This window comes from Myripristis murdjan, chromosome 18 (genome assembly GCF_902150065.1).
Source record: "Myripristis murdjan chromosome 18, fMyrMur1.1, whole genome shotgun sequence".
Classification (NCBI taxonomy): Eukaryota; Metazoa; Chordata; class Actinopteri; order Holocentriformes; family Holocentridae; genus Myripristis; species Myripristis murdjan.
Genome location: NC_043997.1, coordinates 26,898,421 through 26,916,492, shown reverse-complemented (window position 1 = coordinate 26,916,492; position 18,072 = coordinate 26,898,421). Strand labels below are relative to the sequence as shown.

Below are 18,072 nucleotides of genomic sequence, written 5' to 3'. Positions count from 1 at the left end.
CCCTTATGACATCATAAACCATCATGTCATCATAGATGATGAATATCACAGGGCTCATAGCTTCTGGCTGGAGAGGCTGTTCTTCTTGTAAGGTTGACAAAGTCCCCATCCAGCAATGGCCAGGAAAGTGGGCACACCTTGGAGGAGTGCTCCAATGGCAGGAGGTGCGACCTCTGTGCAGAGTCAAACCACCTCTTCAGAGGTTGCCCAAAGTCTTTTGCCAACAAACTGAAGGCAGCCAAACAAAATGAAAATGGAGGAAACGGCAGACAAGACCAAGCAAGTTCAAATCTCCCGCCAAATCCTGTGACTGGAGTAGAGGAGGCGGGTGAGGCGGGAGAAGGGGAGGGGCCTGCAACAGCCTCATCAACGGAGAGCTCGGGCGAGGACGAGGTGATGCGGGCAGAGGGCGGAGCTAGTTCAGACGGTGAGGAGGACCAATCACAGGCTGATGCAGGGCTGACCTTCAACAATCCTTTTCAGTGACAAATAGCTTGATCGCACGGGCTCCAGTTTAAAGATGGAACTAGGATTGTGCTGAAGAGAAATGTCCAGTCATCCATGTTTTGACTTGTGCGTATGTGACTGGCAGGCAAACGCGGTTGATGAAACGGTTAAGAGAAGAACATAGTCCAAGCATGTGGAATGATAAGAAATAGAAGGAGAAATGTGAAACGGGCAGTGATGTTTGTTGCCCAAGCGAGCATGACGTATAAGGCCGTGCATTGGGCAAGCCGTGGCGTGTGTATTTGTAAGGCTGTTGTCTTTGGACACGCTGATCAGGGGAGAGCGCGGACGCAGTCCCCCACTACCATAAATTATGCAGTCGAGATTCCCACATTTGGGGAATTCGCAGGGGTCAGCACAGCCGGAGTGCAATGGCTGAGCCTCGCCCTGGGTGAACCACCTTCTTGATCATGGTATCTCCCCTGCCAGGTAAGTATGAAGTCACCGACACGCACGCTGGAGCCCCCTTCACACACACACACCACTCTGTCTCATGGTGCTCACACTGGCACAGTGGAACAAAACCACACACACACACACACACACACACACACACACACACACACACACACACACACACACACACAGCCTGGAACATCACTTCACATCCACTCTACATCCCTGCTTTTCCAAGGCTCACTAAGAGTTGCAATTATTTCCTTGAGAAGTTTGAATTGTGCACCCACCCACACACATCTCATCAAGAGTATCATGTGCAATCTCAAGCTAGACAAGATCAGGTATAATGTTAATGGTGCTCTTCAGAACTTTCACAAGACATGGGATGACCTTATTGGATTTGTTAAGCAACTAGATGGACTACAAGTAGAGTGATGGACTACCAGCTGACCAGTAACAACGTCGTGAACCCTGGCTGAGTAAGAACAATTCAACGTGCAACTGGACCCCCATCCCCAATCTTTCCCTGAGTAAGAACAATTCAACGTGCAACTGGACCCCCCACCCCCAATCTTTCCCTTCCTCTATGTGTTCCCTCCTTGTCTGTCTGTCCGTGTGTCTCTTGCCTGTCTTTCATTTATATCTTTTTTTTTCTTCTAATTATTGTTATTATTTCAGTTTCATTTCATTCCTCTGTTGTTGTTGTTGTTGTTTTTTCCTTCTCATGTACGGTTATTTTTCATGTTATATTCTACTTGCACTGTTTTGGAATAGTTTGATTCTATATAATCTTGGTAATATCATTATTATTATTGTACCTCACAACTTTGTGGATGTATTGGATTAAATCCTGTTTACCCTGTCAGTTGATATGAACATGCATCCATGGAAAAATCAATGAAAATAATTTTGAAAGAGAAGGTTGAATTGTGATCAAATGCCTTGATTCTACTTCCCATCATGCAATGCAGCATTGCTGCATGAAAGCACCCAAGAAAACAATTGTAGATTCACACTGTTCATTTTTTCAAACAGCGCTCCAACACACTGTCTTTACACTAGCATTCTATTTCAAGGCACCAGTGCTGTTCTTATTGTTCTAGTTGGAATAATGTCAGTGCTTGATTTCCCATCATGCACTGTAAATGGAATCCCACGATCAGTGATGGAGTTGAACAGAGCCATGGACGGTGCCCGTGGATCCCAGCAAGTAACAAACATTATGCAAAGAAGGACTGCAAGAAACACAGTACAACTTACACACAATTTGTTGCATGGAAAATGGTGAAGTTGTTGCTGTTTGCTACGAGGATGGACTTCCAGCTGTGGCTGCTCAGCCATTTGTGTCTGCTTAGAAAAGCCTGGAGGAAAAAGCAGACTGGGCCAGTTGTGCCGCTGGGCAGAGTCCAGTCAGCGTGTGGCTGCTGGGTGGAAAGTGCTGGAGCCGTCGTATCCCTGAAACAATAGTTTGACTGCCTTTAAGCGAGGATGAATGTTTATGAATGTGATTAGTTGTTTGGTTCTGACATTTGACTTGATTTAAGAGTACGGATCTAGTCATCATGGAAATGGAGAAAACTGACATGCGGTGGAGAGGTCATGGTCCTTAAAACAGATACCGTCCCAGCGTTTTCCCATTTGGCCTACGTTTTCCCCGTAGCAGAGGTTTGACTAAAACAGCTGGTTTAGTGCAATTTTTGGGGTGGTGGTTATGAATGTGGGGGGGCAACACAATACATCACCCTCTACATTGAAGGGGGCGGGGACCTCAGCATCTCCTGTGAAGAGAGATGTTTGGCAGTTGGCTCCATTGTCCACCAGAGGCATATACAGCTGCGTTTGATTTGTGGGAGGTGAGCTGTTGGCTTGTGAAAAGGCACCGTCTTCACCTGCTTGTCGTGGGATTCACAGTCCGCTTTGATCTGCGTCCCATATTTACAGCTTTCCCTGGGATCTGGTGGTTCAGTGCTCCACTTTGACTCCCCAGAGGTTCCTATTTTCCGACTGGACCTTAACGCACCACGAGATGCGCAGGGGTCCAGAAGATGCGTTGGCCAAATGCTTTCTTTTCCTGCAATGATATGACCCGTTAGTCCTTGGCTAGTGGCTGTGCTTTGTGTGCCATTTGCTGACGTGTGGTTCAAGTGTGTGGCGGGAGGTCCAAACCGTCCGTGGGAGTGACCTGTCCGGGAGAGGGGCGCTTCCCTCTGAGCGTGTGAGAGTTATCGCTTCTCGGCCTTTTGGCTAAGATCAAGTGTAGTATCTGTTCTTATCAGTTTAATATCTGATACGTCCCCTACCCGGGGACCACATATTAATGGATTTCTGGAACAGGGAGATGGAATAGGGGCTTGCTCCGTCCACTCCACGCATCGACCCGGTATTGCAGTATCTCCAGGAACGGTGCACCCCCCCCTCACCATGTGCAATAACAGCTTACGCTCGCCCCAGCTCTTTCTCCAGCTGCAAACACACATCGGCCCATAACTTTGGACTTGCAGCCACTGCCAACGGGACGTGTGGTATGCAGGGGCTTACGCTTTAATCTCAAGCGCTTATGCTTGCCGTCAACATCGCATACACAGCCAAAAGCTTTGTGTACAATATTTCTCTGCGATCGCCTCTTCTTGGTGGTAAAATCCTTGCCTTCCTGTGGCATTGGTTATTACCAGCTCTTGGGAGGAAATTCCACACATTCCTGTTGGAAAGTCTTTCAACTTTCAGTGGCCCAGAGGACTTCTGTCCCTGTACTCTGCCGGACTAATACCGTGACCGGGCCGAGCAAGTGATGTCGTGACTCGATCTCTGCCGGAAGCTCCTCCAGAAAGCCCTAAACTTTACTCCAAACGACTTGAACTGTATACTGTCACTGCCATTTAATAAAGGTTTTGATGTCAGCTTTAGATCTGCTGCCCTTTGGAGGGACTTCTGGGCACGATTTGAAAATGCCAAAACCCAGTTTGCTGCTTTCATTGTGGAGAAACTGACTGACAATGCTTCTAAAACAGTTATTGTCAGAATGTTCAATGAGACGGTGAATGCAGAGGACATTTGTCTGTGGCCGGGTAGATATTGCACGGTTAAAGGCCAGGCTACTGTAGAGGTAATTCTGAGCCTAAAAAAATCAACACTGCAGAGGGTATTAAAGAAGAGAGAGAGAGCTCATAATGAAGGACAGGAGTCAGCATTAGTCTAGAAACATCAAGGCTTAAGCATTGCTTTGAAGCAAGAGCATAAGCACTTAGGTGATGCTTTCTCACTATGATGACGTCAAGGCTCACACAGGTCAAGTAACATTCTGTAAGAGAACAAGCCTGCACTGACCACAACTGCCATGCCTAAAGGCATATCAAGGTCTTACCTAATTAGAATGTATCCAGTCAGCCATCCTTGTGTAGAAAAACAAGATCACTAATCATCGGCCAGAGTCCAAGATCTGCAAACCTAAGGTACATCTGGCCCAATTAAAAATTCTTGTCTTACCAGAAAGCCTTACACTGGCACATCTACTCTTGTGATCATGTATGATCTCTTTGTTATGAACAGAATCGATGACACGGTGGTTGGGAGGGTATAAATCAAGTGCACAAACAAAGAAAGTCAGTCGTCTATCTTTTGTGATCGACTCACTGTTTGTTTCCATTTTGAGATCTCGAATGAAAATAAACCTGCCTGCTTGAGACGCTGCCTCGTTTCAGTCTTAATTTTGAAGCCTCCAAGACTTATTTTATTAGTGTTTTTGGTACCAAGTCTAAGAAGTTTTTGAAGTCAATCTGGCCTGATTTGGACCGAAGTTTTCCACATCACTACCAAAGTGAGGGATGAGGATGGCGCTTGGAACTGTGCTTGGAGGGTCCCCATGCGGCCTGCCATTTTTAAAGCGCTACAGAGAGTGGGAGGAGTTGTGCACGTGACCAAATGAGGTGAGGAGAGGCCCCCGCCTATATAGGCTCTGCCTGACCTCGGAGATGAGGTCATCACTGAATACTGAGAGCTGATTGGTCAGAAGGCTGTGACATCACCCACTCCAGCAGGCCTCCATTCGCCGCCGTTGTAAAGCTTGAATAAACACAAAAGCACCAGTGTTCCAACAAAGCCCCCTATGACATCATAAACCATCATGTCATCATAGATGATGATGATGTCGGAGGGCTCACAGCTGCCAACAAAGCCCCCTTATGACATCATAAACCATCATGTCATCATAGATGATGAATATCACAGGGCTCATAGCTTCTGGCTGGAGAGGCTGTTCTTCTTGTAAGGTTGACAAAGTCCCCATCCAGCAATGGCCAGGAAAGTGGGCACACCTTGGAGGAGTGCTCCAATGGCAGGAGGTGCGACCTCTGTGCAGAGTCAAACCACCTCTTCAGAGGTTGCCCAAAGTCTTTTGCCAACAAACTGAAGGCAGCCAAACAAAATGAAAATGGAGGAAACGGCAGACAAGACCAAGCAAGTTCAAATCTCCCGCCAAATCCTGTGACTGGAGTAGAGGAGGCGGGTGAGGCGGGAGAAGGGGAGGGGCCTGCAACAGCCTCATCAACGGAGAGCTCGGGCGAGGACGAGGTGATGCGGGCAGAGGGCGGAGCTAGTTCAGACGGTGAGGAGGACCAATCACAGGCTGATGCAGGGCTGACCTTCAACAATCCTTTTCAGTGACAAATAGCTTGATCGCACGGGCTCCAGTTTAAAGATGGAACTAGGATTGTGCTGAAGAGAAATGTCCAGTCATCCATGTTTTGACTTGTGCGTATGTGACTGGCAGGCAAACGCGGTTGATGAAACGGTTAAGAGAAGAACATAGTCCAAGCATGTGGAATGATAAGAAATAGAAGGAGAAATGTGAAACGGGCAGTGATGTTTGTTGCCCAAGCGAGCATGACGTATAAGGCCGTGCATTGGGCAAGCCGTGGCGTGTGTATTTGTAAGGCTGTTGTCTTTGGACACGCTGATCAGGGGAGAGCGCGGACGCAGTCCCCCACTACCATAAATTATGCAGTCGAGATTCCCACATTTGGGGAATTCGCAGGGGTCAGCACAGCCGGAGTGCAATGGCTGAGCCTCGCCCTGGGTGAACCACCTTCTTGATCATGGTATCTCCCCTGCCAGGTAAGTATGAAGTCACCGACACGCACGCTGGAGCCCCCTTCACACACACACACCACTCTGTCTCATGGTGCTCACACTGGCACAGTGGAACAAAACCACACACACACACACACACACACACACACACACACACACACACACACACACACACACACACACAGCCTGGAACATCACTTCACATCCACTCTACATCCCTGCTTTTCCAAGGCTCACTAAGAGTTGCAATTATTTCCTTGAGAAGTTTGAATTGTGCACCCACCCACACACATCTCATCAAGAGTATCATGTGCAATCTCAAGCTAGACAAGATCAGGTATAATGTTAATGGTGCTCTTCAGAACTTTCACAAGACATGGGATGACCTTATTGGATTTGTTAAGCAACTAGATGGACTACAAGTAGAGTGATGGACTACCAGCTGACCAGTAACAACGTCGTGAACCCTGGCTGAGTAAGAACAATTCAACGTGCAACTGGACCCCCATCCCCAATCTTTCCCTGAGTAAGAACAATTCAACGTGCAACTGGACCCCCCACCCCCAATCTTTCCCTTCCTCTATGTGTTCCCTCCTTGTCTGTCTGTCCGTGTGTCTCTTGCCTGTCTTTCATTTATATCTTTTTTTTTCTTCTAATTATTGTTATTATTTCAGTTTCATTTCATTCCTCTGTTGTTGTTGTTGTTGTTTTTTCCTTCTCATGTACGGTTATTTTTCATGTTATATTCTACTTGCACTGTTTTGGAATAGTTTGATTCTATATAATCTTGGTAATATCATTATTATTATTGTACCTCACAACTTTGTGGATGTATTGGATTAAATCCTGTTTACCCTGTCAGTTGATATGAACATGCATCCATGGAAAAATCAATGAAAATAATTTTGAAAGAGAAGGTTGAATTGTGATCAAATGCCTTGATTCTACTTCCCATCATGCAATGCAGCATTGCTGCATGAAAGCACCCAAGAAAACAATTGTAGATTCACACTGTTCATTTTTTCAAACAGCGCTCCAACACACTGTCTTTACACTAGCATTCTATTTCAAGGCACCAGTGCTGTTCTTATTGTTCTAGTTGGAATAATGTCAGTGCTTGATTTCCCATCATGCACTGTAAATGGAATCCCACGATCAGTGATGGAGTTGAACAGAGCCATGGACGGTGCCCGTGGATCCCAGCAAGTAACAAACATTATGCAAAGAAGGACTGCAAGAAACACAGTACAACTTACACACAATTTGTTGCATGGAAAATGGTGAAGTTGTTGCTGTTTGCTACGAGGATGGACTTCCAGCTGTGGCTGCTCAGCCATTTGTGTCTGCTTAGAAAAGCCTGGAGGAAAAAGCAGACTGGGCCAGTTGTGCCGCTGGGCAGAGTCCAGTCAGCGTGTGGCTGCTGGGTGGAAAGTGCTGGAGCCGTCGTATCCCTGAAACAATAGTTTGACTGCCTTTAAGCGAGGATGAATGTTTATGAATGTGATTAGTTGTTTGGTTCTGACATTTGACTTGATTTAAGAGTACGGATCTAGTCATCATGGAAATGGAGAAAACTGACATGCGGTGGAGAGGTCATGGTCCTTAAAACAGATACCGTCCCAGCGTTTTCCCATTTGGCCTACGTTTTCCCCGTAGCAGAGGTTTGACTAAAACAGCTGGTTTAGTGCAATTTTTGGGGTGGTGGTTATGAATGTGGGGGGGCAACACAATACATCACCCTCTACATTGAAGGGGGCGGGGACCTCAGCATCTCCTGTGAAGAGAGATGTTTGGCAGTTGGCTCCATTGTCCACCAGAGGCATATACAGCTGCGTTTGATTTGTGGGAGGTGAGCTGTTGGCTTGTGAAAAGGCACCGTCTTCACCTGCTTGTCGTGGGATTCACAGTCCGCTTTGATCTGCGTCCCATATTTACAGCTTTCCCTGGGATCTGGTGGTTCAGTGCTCCACTTTGACTCCCCAGAGGTTCCTATTTTCCGACTGGACCTTAACGCACCACGAGATGCGCAGGGGTCCAGAAGATGCGTTGGCCAAATGCTTTCTTTTCCTGCAATGATATGACCCGTTAGTCCTTGGCTAGTGGCTGTGCTTTGTGTGCCATTTGCTGACGTGTGGTTCAAGTGTGTGGCGGGAGGTCCAAACCGTCCGTGGGAGTGACCTGTCCGGGAGAGGGGCGCTTCCCTCTGAGGGTGTGAGAGTTATCGCTTCTCGGCCTTTTGGCTAAGATCAAGTGTAGTATCTGTTCTTATCAGTTTAATATCTGATACGTCCCCTACCCGGGGACCATATATTAAATGGATTTCTGGAACAGGGAGATGGAATAGGGGCTTGCTCCGTCCACTCCACGCATCGACCCGGTATTGCAGTATCTCCAGGAACGGTGCACCCCCTCCCTCACCATGTGCAATAACAGCTTACGCTCGCCCCAGCTCTTTCTCCAGCTGCAAACACACATCGGCCCATAACTTTGGACTTGCAGCCACTGCCAACGGGACGTGTGGTATGCAGGGGCTTACGCTTTACATCTCAAGCGCTTATGCTTGCCGTCAACATCGCATACACAGCCAAAAGCTTTGTGTACAATATTTCTCTGCGATCGCCTCTTCTTGGTGGTAAAAATCCTTGCCTTCCTGTGGCATTGGTTATTACCAGCTCTTGGGAGGAAATTCCACACATTCCTGTTGGAAAGTCTTTCAACTTTCAGTGGCCCAGAGGACTTCTGTCCCTGTACTCTGCCGGACTAATACCGTGACCGGGCCGAGCAAGTGATGTCGTGACTCGATCTCTGCCGGAAGCTCCTCCAGAAAGCCCTAAACTTTACTCCAAACGACTTGAACTGTATACTGTCACTGCCATTTAATAAAGGTTTTGATGTCAGCTTTAGATCTGCTGCCCTTTGGAGGGACTTCTGGGCACGATTTGAAAATGCCAAAACCCAGTTTGCTGCTTTCATTGTGGAGAAACTGACTGACAATGCTTCTAAAACAGTTATTGTCAGAATGTTCAATGAGACGGTGAATGCAGAGGACATTTGTCTGTGGCCGGGTAGATATTGCACGGTTAAAGGCCAGGCTACTGTAGAGGTAATTCTGAGCCTAAAAAAATCAACACTGCAGAGGGTATTAAAGAAGAGAGAGAGAGCTCATAATGAAGGACAGGAGTCAGCATTAGTCTAGAAACATCAAGGCTTAAGCATTGCTTTGAAGCAAGAGCATAAGCACTTAGGTGATGCTTTCTCACTATGATGACGTCAAGGCTCACACAGGTCAAGTAACATTCTGTAAGAGAACAAGCCTGCACTGACCACAACTGCCATGCCTAAAGGCATATCAAGGTCTTACCTAATTAGAATGTATCCAGTCAGCCATCCTTGTGTAGAAAAACAAGATCACTAATCATCGGCCAGAGTCCAAGATCTGCAAACCTAAGGTACATCTGGCCCAATTAAAAATTCTTGTCTTACCAGAAAGCCTTACACTGGCACATCTACTCTTGTGATCATGTATGATCTCTTTGTTATGAACAGAATCGATGACACGGTGGTTGGGAGGGTATAAAATCAAGTGCACAAACAAAGAAAGTCAGTCGTCTATCTTTTGTGATCGACTCACTGTTTGTTTCCATTTTGAGATCTCGAATGAAAATAAACCTGCCTGCTTGAGACGCTGCCTCGTTTCAGTCTTAATTTTGAAGCCTCCAAGACTTATTTTATTAGTGTTTTTGGTACCAAGTCTAAGAAGTTTTTGAAGTCAATCTGGCCTGATTTGGACCGAAGTTTTCCACATCACTACCAAAGTGAGGGATGAGGATGGCGCTTGGAACTGTGCTTGGAGGGTCCCCATGCGGCCTGCCATTTTTAAAGCGCTACAGAGAGTGGGAGGAGTTGTGCACGTGACCAAATGAGGTGAGGAGAGGCCCCCGCCTATATAGGCTCTGCCTGACCTCGGAGATGAGGTCATCACTGAATACTGAGAGCTGATTGGTCAGAAGGCTGTGACATCACCCACTCCAGCAGGCCTCCATTCGCCGCCGTTGTAAAGCTTGAATAAACACAAAAGCACCAGTGTTCCAACAAAGCCCCCTATGACATCATAAACCATCATGTCATCATAGATGATGATGATGTCGCAGGGCTCACAGCTGCCAACAAAGCCCCCTTATGACATCATAAACCATCATGTCATCATAGATGATGAATATCACAGGGCTCATAGCTTCTGGCTGGAGAGGCTGTTCTTCTTGTAAGGTTGACAAAGTCCCCATCCAGCAATGGCCAGGAAAGTGGGCACACCTTGGAGGAGTGCTCCAATGGCAGGAGGTGCGACCTCTGTGCAGAGTCAAACCACCTCTTCAGAGGTTGCCCAAAGTCTTTTGCCAACAAACTGAAGGCAGCCAAACAAAATGAAAATGGAGGAAACGGCAGACAAGACCAAGCAAGTTCAAATCTCCCGCCAAATCCTGTGACTGGAGTAGAGGAGGCGGGTGAGGCGGGAGAAGGGGAGGGGCCTGCAACAGCCTCATCAACGGAGAGCTCGGGCGAGGACGAGGTGATGCGGGCAGAGGGCGGAGCTAGTTCAGACGGTGAGGAGGACCAATCACAGGCTGATGCAGGGCTGACCTTCAACAATCCTTTTCAGTGACAAATAGCTTGATCGCACGGGCTCCAGTTTAAAGATGGAACTAGGATTGTGCTGAAGAGAAATGTCCAGTCATCCATGTTTTGACTTGTGCGTATGTGACTGGCAGGCAAACGCGGTTGATGAAACGGTTAAGAGAAGAACATAGTCCAAGCATGTGGAATGATAAGAAATAGAAGGAGAAATGTGAAACGGGCAGTGATGTTTGTTGCCCAAGCGAGCATGACGTATAAGGCCGTGCATTGGGCAAGCCGTGGCGTGTGTATTTGTAAGGCTGTTGTCTTTGGACACGCTGATCAGGGGAGAGCGCGGACGCAGTCCCCCACTACCATAAATTATGCAGTCGAGATTCCCACATTTGGGGAATTCGCAGGGGTCAGCACAGCCGGAGTGCAATGGCTGAGCCTCGCCCTGGGTGAACCACCTTCTTGATCATGGTATCTCCCCTGCCAGGTAAGTATGAAGTCACCGACACGCACGCTGGAGCCCCCTTCACACACACACACCACTCTGTCTCATGGTGCTCACACTGGCACAGTGGAACAAAACCACACACACACACACACACACCACACACACACACACACACACACACACACACACAGCCTGGAACATCACTTCACATCCACTCTACATCCCTGCTTTTCCAAGGCTCACTAAGAGTTGCAATTATTTCCTTGAGAAGTTTGAATTGTGCACCCACCCACACACATCTCATCAAGAGTATCATGTGCAATCTCAAGCTAGACAAGATCAGGTATAATGTTAATGGTGCTCTTCAGAACTTTCACAAGACATGGGATGACCTTATTGGATTTGTTAAGCAACTAGATGGACTACAAGTAGAGTGATGGACTACCAGCTGACCAGTAACAACGTCGTGAACCCTGGCTGAGTAAGAACAATTCAACGTGCAACTGGACCCCCATCCCCAATCTTTCCCTGAGTAAGAACAATTCAACGTGCAACTGGACCCCCCACCCCCAATCTTTCCCTTCCTCTATGTGTTCCCTCCTTGTCTGTCTGTCCGTGTGTCTCTTGCCTGTCTTTCATTTATATCTTTTTTTTTCTTCTAATTATTGTTATTATTTCAGTTTCATTTCATTCCTCTGTTGTTGTTGTTGTTGTTTTTTTTTCCTTCTCATGTACGGTTATTTTTCATGTTATATTCTACTTGCACTGTTTTGGAATAGTTTGATTCTATATAATCTTGGTAATATCATTATTATTATTGTACCTCACAACTTTGTGGATGTATTGGATTAATCCTGTTTACCCTGTCAGTTGATATGAACATGCATCCATGGAAAAATCAATGAAAATAATTTTGAAAGAGAAGGTTGAATTGTGATCAAATGCCTTGATTCTACTTCCCATCATGCAATGCAGCATTGCTGCATGAAAGCACCCAAGAAAACAATTGTAGATTCACACTGTTCATTTTTTCAAACAGCGCTCCAACACACTGTCTTTACACTAGCATTCTATTTCAAGGCACCAGTGCTGTTCTTATTGTTCTAGTTGGAATAATGTCAGTGCTTGATTTCCCATCATGCACTGTAAATGGAATCCCACGATCAGTGATGGAGTTGAACAGAGCCATGGACGGTGCCCGTGGATCCCAGCAAGTAACAAACATTATGCAAAGAAGGACTGCAAGAAACACAGTACAACTTACACACAATTTGTTGCATGGAAAATGGTGAAGTTGTTGCTGTTTGCTACGAGGATGGACTTCCAGCTGTGGCTGCTCAGCCATTTGTGTCTGCTTAGAAAAGCCTGAAGGAAAAAGCAGACTGGGCCAGTTGTGCCGCTGGGCAGAGTCCAGTCAGCGTGTGGCTGCTGGGTGGAAAGTGCTGGAGCCGTCGTATCCCTGAAACAATAGTTTGACTGCCTTTAAGCGAGGATGAATGTTTATGAATGAGATTAGTTGTTTGGTTCTGACATTTGACTTGATTTAAGAGTACGGATCTAGTCATCATGGAAATGGAGAAAACTGACATGCGGTGGAGAGGTCATGGTCCTTAAAACAGATACCGTCCCAGCGTTTTCCCATTTGGCCTACGTTTTCCCCGTAGCAGAGGTTTGACTAAAACAGCTGGTTTAGTGCAATTTTTGGGGTGGTGGTTATGAATGTGGGGGGGCAACACAATACATCACCCTCTACATTGAAGGGGGCGGGGACCTCAGCATCTCCTGTGAAGAGAGATGTTTGGCAGTTGGCTCCATTGTCCACCAGAGGCATATACAGCTGCGTTTGATTTGTGGGAGGTGAGCTGTTGGCTTGTGAAAAGGCACCGTCTTCACCTGCTTGTCGTGGGATTCACAGTCCGCTTTGATCTGCGTCCCATATTTACAGCTTTCCCTGGGATCTGGTGGTTCAGTGCTCCACTTTGACTCCCCAGAGGTTCCTATTTTCCGACTGGACCTTAACGCACCACGAGATGCGCAGGGGTCCAGAAGATGCGTTGGCCAAATGCTTTCTTTTCCTGCAATGATATGACCCGTTAGTCCTTGGCTAGTGGCTGTGCTTTGTGTGCCATTTGCTGACGTGTGGTTCAAGTGTGTGGCGGGAGGTCCAAACCGTCCGTGGGAGTGACCTGTCCGGGAGAGGGGCGCTTCCCTCTGAGCGTGTGAGAGTTATCGCTTCTCGGCCTTTTGGCTAAGATCAAGTGTAGTATCTGTTCTTATCAGTTTAATATCTGATACGTCCCCTACCCGGGGACCACATATTAAATGGATTTCTGGAACAGGGAGATGGAATAGGGGCTTGCTCCGTCCACTCCACGCATCGACCCGGTATTGCAGTATCTCCAGGAACGGTGCACCCCCTCCCTCACCATGTGCAATAACAGCTTACGCTCGCCCCAGCTCTTTCTCCAGCTGCAAACACACATCGGCCCATAACTTTGGACTTGCAGCCACTGCCAACGGGACGTGTGGTATGCAGGGGCTTACGCTTTACATCTCAAGCGCTTATGCTTGCCGTCAACATCGCATACACAGCCAAAAGCTTTGTGTACAATATTTCTCTGCGATCGCCTCTTCTTGGTGGTAAAAATCCTTGCCTTCCTGTGGCATTGGTTATTACCAGCTCTTGGGAGGAAATTCCACACATTCCTGTTGGAAAGTCTTTCAACTTTCAGTGGCCCAGAGGACTTCTGTCCCTGTACTCTGCCGGACTAATACCGTGACCGGGCCGAGCAAGTGATGTCGTGACTCGATCTCTGCCGGAAGCTCCTCCAGAAAGCCCTAAACTTTACTCCAAACGACTTGAACTGTATACTGTCACTGCCATTTAATAAAGGTTTTGATGTCAGCTTTAGATCTGCTGCCCTTTGGAGGGACTTCTGGGCACGATTTGAAAATGCCAAAACCCAGTTTGCTGCTTTCATTGTGGAGAAACTGACTGACAATGCTTCTAAAACAGTTATTGTCAGAATGTTCAATGAGACGGTGAATGCAGAGGACATTTGTCTGTGGCCGGGTAGATATTGCACGGTTAAAGGCCAGGCTACTGTAGAGGTAATTCTGAGCCTAAAAAAATCAACACTGCAGAGGGTATTAAAGAAGAGAGAGAGAGCTCATAATGAAGGACAGGAGTCAGCATTAGTCTAGAAACATCAAGGCTTAAGCATTGCTTTGAAGCAAGAGCATAAGCACTTAGGTGATGCTTTCTCACTATGATGACGTCAAGGCTCACACAGGTCAAGTAACATTCTGTAAGAGAACAAGCCTGCACTGACCACAACTGCCATGCCTAAAGGCATATCAAGGTCTTACCTAATTAGAATGTATCCAGTCAGCCATCCTTGTGTAGAAAAACAAGATCACTAATCATCGGCCAGAGTCCAAGATCTGCAAACCTAAGGTACATCTGGCCCAATTAAAAATTCTTGTCTTACCAGAAAGCCTTACACTGGCACATCTACTCTTGTGATCATGTATGATCTCTTTGTTATGAACAGAATCGATGACACGGTGGTTGGGAGGGTATAAAATCAAGTGCACAAACAAAGAAAGTCAGTCGTCTATCTTTTGTGATCGACTCACTGTTTGTTTCCATTTTGAGATCTCGAATGAAAATAAACCTGCCTGCTTGAGACGCTGCCTCGTTTCAGTCTTAATTTTGAAGCCTCCAAGACTTATTTTATTAGTGTTTTTGGTACCAAGTCTAAGAAGTTTTTGAAGTCAATCTGGCCTGATTTGGACCGAAGTTTTCCACATCACTACCAAAGTGAGGGATGAGGATGGCGCTTGGAACTGTGCTTGGAGGGTCCCCATGCGGCCTGCCATTTTTAAAGCGCTACAGAGAGTGGGAGGAGTTGTGCACGTGACCAAATGAGGTGAGGAGAGGCCCCCGCCTATATAGGCTCTGCCTGACCTCGGAGATGAGGTCATCACTGAATACTGAGAGCTGATTGGTCAGAAGGCTGTGACATCACCCACTCCAGCAGGCCTCCATTCGCCGCCGTTGTAAAGCTTGAATAAACACAAAAGCACCAGTGTTCCAACAAAGCCCCCTATGACATCATAAACCATCATGTCATCATAGATGATGATGATGTCGCAGGGCTCACAGCTGCCAACAAAGCCCCCTTATGACATCATAAACCATCATGTCATCATAGATGATGAATATCACAGGGCTCATAGCTTCTGGCTGGAGAGGCTGTTCTTCTTGTAAGGTTGACAAAGTCCCCGGGAGGAGTTGTGCACGTGACCAAATGAGGTGAGGAGAGGCCCCCGCCTATATAGGCTCTGCCTGACCTCGGAGATGAGGTCATCACTGAATACTGAGAGCTGATTGGTCAGAAGGCTGTGACATCACCCACTCCAGCAGGCCTCCATTCGCCGCCGTTGTAAAGCTTGAATAAACACAAAAGCACCAGTGTTCCAACAAAGCCCCCTATGACATCATAAACCATCATGTCATCATAGATGATGATGATGTCGCAGGGCTCACAGCTGCCAACAAAGCCCCCTTATGACATCATAAACCATCATGTCATCATAGATGATGAATATCACAGGGCTCATAGCTTCTGGCTGGAGAGGCTGTTCTTCTTGTAAGGTTGACAAAGTCCCCATCCAGCAATGGCCAGGAAAGTGGGCACACCTTGGAGGAGAGCTCCAATGGCAGGAGGTGCGACCTCTGTGCAGAGTCAAACCACCTCTTCAGAGGTTGCCCAAAGTCTTTTGCCAACAAACTGAAGGCAGCCAAACAAAATGAAAATGGAGGAAACGGCAGACAAGACCAAGCAAGTTCAAATCTCCCGCCAAATCCTGTGACTGGAGTAGAGGAGGCGGGTGAGGCGGGAGAAGGGGAGGGGCCTGCAACAGCCTCATCAACGGAGAGCTCGGGCGAGGACGAGGTGATGCGGGCAGAGGGCGGAGCTAGTTCAGACGGTGAGGAGGACCAATCACAGGCTGATGCAGGGCTGACCTTCAACAATCCTTTTCAGTGACAAATAGCTTGATCGCACGGGCTCCAGTTTAAAGATGGAACTAGGATTGTGCTGAAGAGAAATGTCCAGTCATCCATGTTTTGACTTGTGCGTATGTGACTGGCAGGCAAACGCGGTTGATGAAACGGTTAAGAGAAGAACATAGTCCAAGCATGTGGAATGATAAGAAATAGAAGGAGAAATGTGAAACGGGCAGTGATGTTTGTTGCCCAAGCGAGCATGACGTATAAGGCCGTGCATTGGGCAAGCCGTGGCGTGTGTATTTGTAAGGCTGTTGTCTTTGGACACGCTGATCAGGGGAGAGCGCGGACGCAGTCCCCCACTACCATAAATTATGCAGTCGAGATTCCCACATTTGGGGAATTCGCAGGGGTCATCACAGCCGGAGTGCAATGGCTGAGCCTCGCCCTGGGTGAACCACCTTCTTGATCATGGTATCTCCCCTGCCAGGTAAGTATGAAGTCACCGACACGCACGCTGGAGCCCCCTTCACACACACACACCACTCTGTCTCATGGTGCTCACACTGGCACAGTGGAACAAAACCACACACACACACACACACAGCCTGGAACATCACTTCACATCCACTCTACATCCCTGCTTTTCCAAGGCTCACTAAGAGTTGCAATTATTTCCTTGAGAAGTTTGAATTGTGCACCCACCCACACACATCTCATCAAGAGTATCATGTGCAATCTCAAGCTAGACAAGATCAGGTATAATGTTAATGGTGCTCTTCAGAACTTTCACAAGACATGGGATGACCTTATTGGATTTGTTAAGCAACTAGATGGACTACAAGTAGAGTGATGGACTACCAGCTGACCAGTAACAACGTCGTGAACCCTGGCTGAGTAAGAACAATTCAACGTGCAACTGGACCCCCCATCCCCAATCCTTCCCTGAGTAAGAACAATTCAACGTGCAACTGGACCCCCCACCCCCAATCTTTCCTTCCTCTATGTGTTCCCTCCTTGTCTGTCTGTCCGTGTGTCTCTTGCCTGTCTTTCATTTATATCTTTTTTTTTCTTCTAATTATTGTTATTATTTCAGTTTCATTTCATTCCTCTGTCGTTGTTGTTGTTGTTTTTTTTTCCTTCTCATGTACGGTTATTTTTCATGTTATATTCTACTTGCACTGTTTTGGAATAGTTTGATTCTATATAATCTTGGTAATATCATTATTATTATTGTACCTCACAACTTTGTGGATGTATTGGATTAAATCCTGTTTACCCTGTCAGTTGATATGAACATGCATCCATGGAAAAATCAATGAAAATAATTTTGAAAGAGAAGGTTGAATTGTGATCAAATGCCTTGATTCTACTTCCCATCATGCAATGCAGCATTGCTGCATGAAAGCACCCAAGAAAACAATTGTAGATTCACACTGTTCATTTTTTCAAACAGCGCTCCAACACACTGTCTTTACACTAGCATTCTATTTCAAGGCACCAGTGCTGTTCTTATTGTTCTAGTTGGAATAATGTCAGTGCTTGATTTCCCATCATGCACTGTAAATGGAATCCCACGATCAGTGATGGAGTTGAACAGAGCCATGGACGGTGCCCGTGGATCCCAGCAAGTAACAAACATTATGCAAAGAAGGACTGCAAGAAACACAGTACAACTTACACACAATTTGTTGCATGGAAAATGGTGAAGTTGTTGCTGTTTGCTACGAGGATGGACTTCCAGCTGTGGCTGCTCAGCCATTTGTGTCTGCTTAGAAAAGCCTGGAGGAAAAAGCAGACTGGGCCAGTTGTGCCGCTGGGCAGAGTCCAGTCAGCGTGTGGCTGCTGGGTGGAAAGTGCTGGAGCCGTCGTATCCCTGAAACAATAGTTTGACTGCCTTTAAGCGAGGATGAATGTTTATGAATGAGATTAGTTGTTTGGTTCTGACATTTGACTTGATTTAAGAGTACGGATCTAGTCATCATGGAAATGGAGA

General features: G+C 46.8%; 7 non-coding genes across 7 annotated transcripts; 3 read left to right on the top strand and 4 right to left on the bottom strand.

Annotated features, from left to right (window-relative positions):
• Positions 1–780: 780 nt before the first annotated feature.
• Positions 781–944, bottom strand: LOC115377157 (U1 spliceosomal RNA). The gene has a single exon (XR_003929913.1). It is a non-coding gene; the product is annotated as a U1 spliceosomal RNA (small nuclear RNA).
• Positions 945–3,130: 2,186 nt separating this feature from the next.
• Positions 3,131–3,320, top strand: LOC115377186 (U2 spliceosomal RNA). The gene has a single exon (XR_003929938.1). It is a non-coding gene; the product is annotated as a U2 spliceosomal RNA (small nuclear RNA).
• Positions 3,321–5,859: 2,539 nt separating this feature from the next.
• Positions 5,860–6,023, bottom strand: LOC115377156 (U1 spliceosomal RNA). Its single transcript, XR_003929912.1, has one exon. It is a non-coding gene; the product is annotated as a U1 spliceosomal RNA (small nuclear RNA).
• Positions 6,024–8,211: 2,188 nt separating this feature from the next.
• Positions 8,212–8,402, top strand: LOC115377177 (U2 spliceosomal RNA). Its single transcript, XR_003929930.1, has one exon. It is a non-coding gene; the product is annotated as a U2 spliceosomal RNA (small nuclear RNA).
• A 2,543-nt stretch (positions 8,403–10,945) lies between these two features.
• LOC115377155 (U1 spliceosomal RNA) lies at positions 10,946–11,109 on the bottom strand. Its single transcript, XR_003929911.1, has one exon. It is a non-coding gene; the product is annotated as a U1 spliceosomal RNA (small nuclear RNA).
• Positions 11,110–13,290: 2,181 nt separating this feature from the next.
• LOC115377180 (U2 spliceosomal RNA) lies at positions 13,291–13,481 on the top strand. Its single transcript, XR_003929933.1, has one exon. It is a non-coding gene; the product is annotated as a U2 spliceosomal RNA (small nuclear RNA).
• A 2,929-nt stretch (positions 13,482–16,410) lies between these two features.
• Positions 16,411–16,574, bottom strand: LOC115377167 (U1 spliceosomal RNA). Its single transcript, XR_003929922.1, has one exon. It is a non-coding gene; the product is annotated as a U1 spliceosomal RNA (small nuclear RNA).
• Between the last annotated feature and the right edge of the window lie 1,498 nt (positions 16,575–18,072).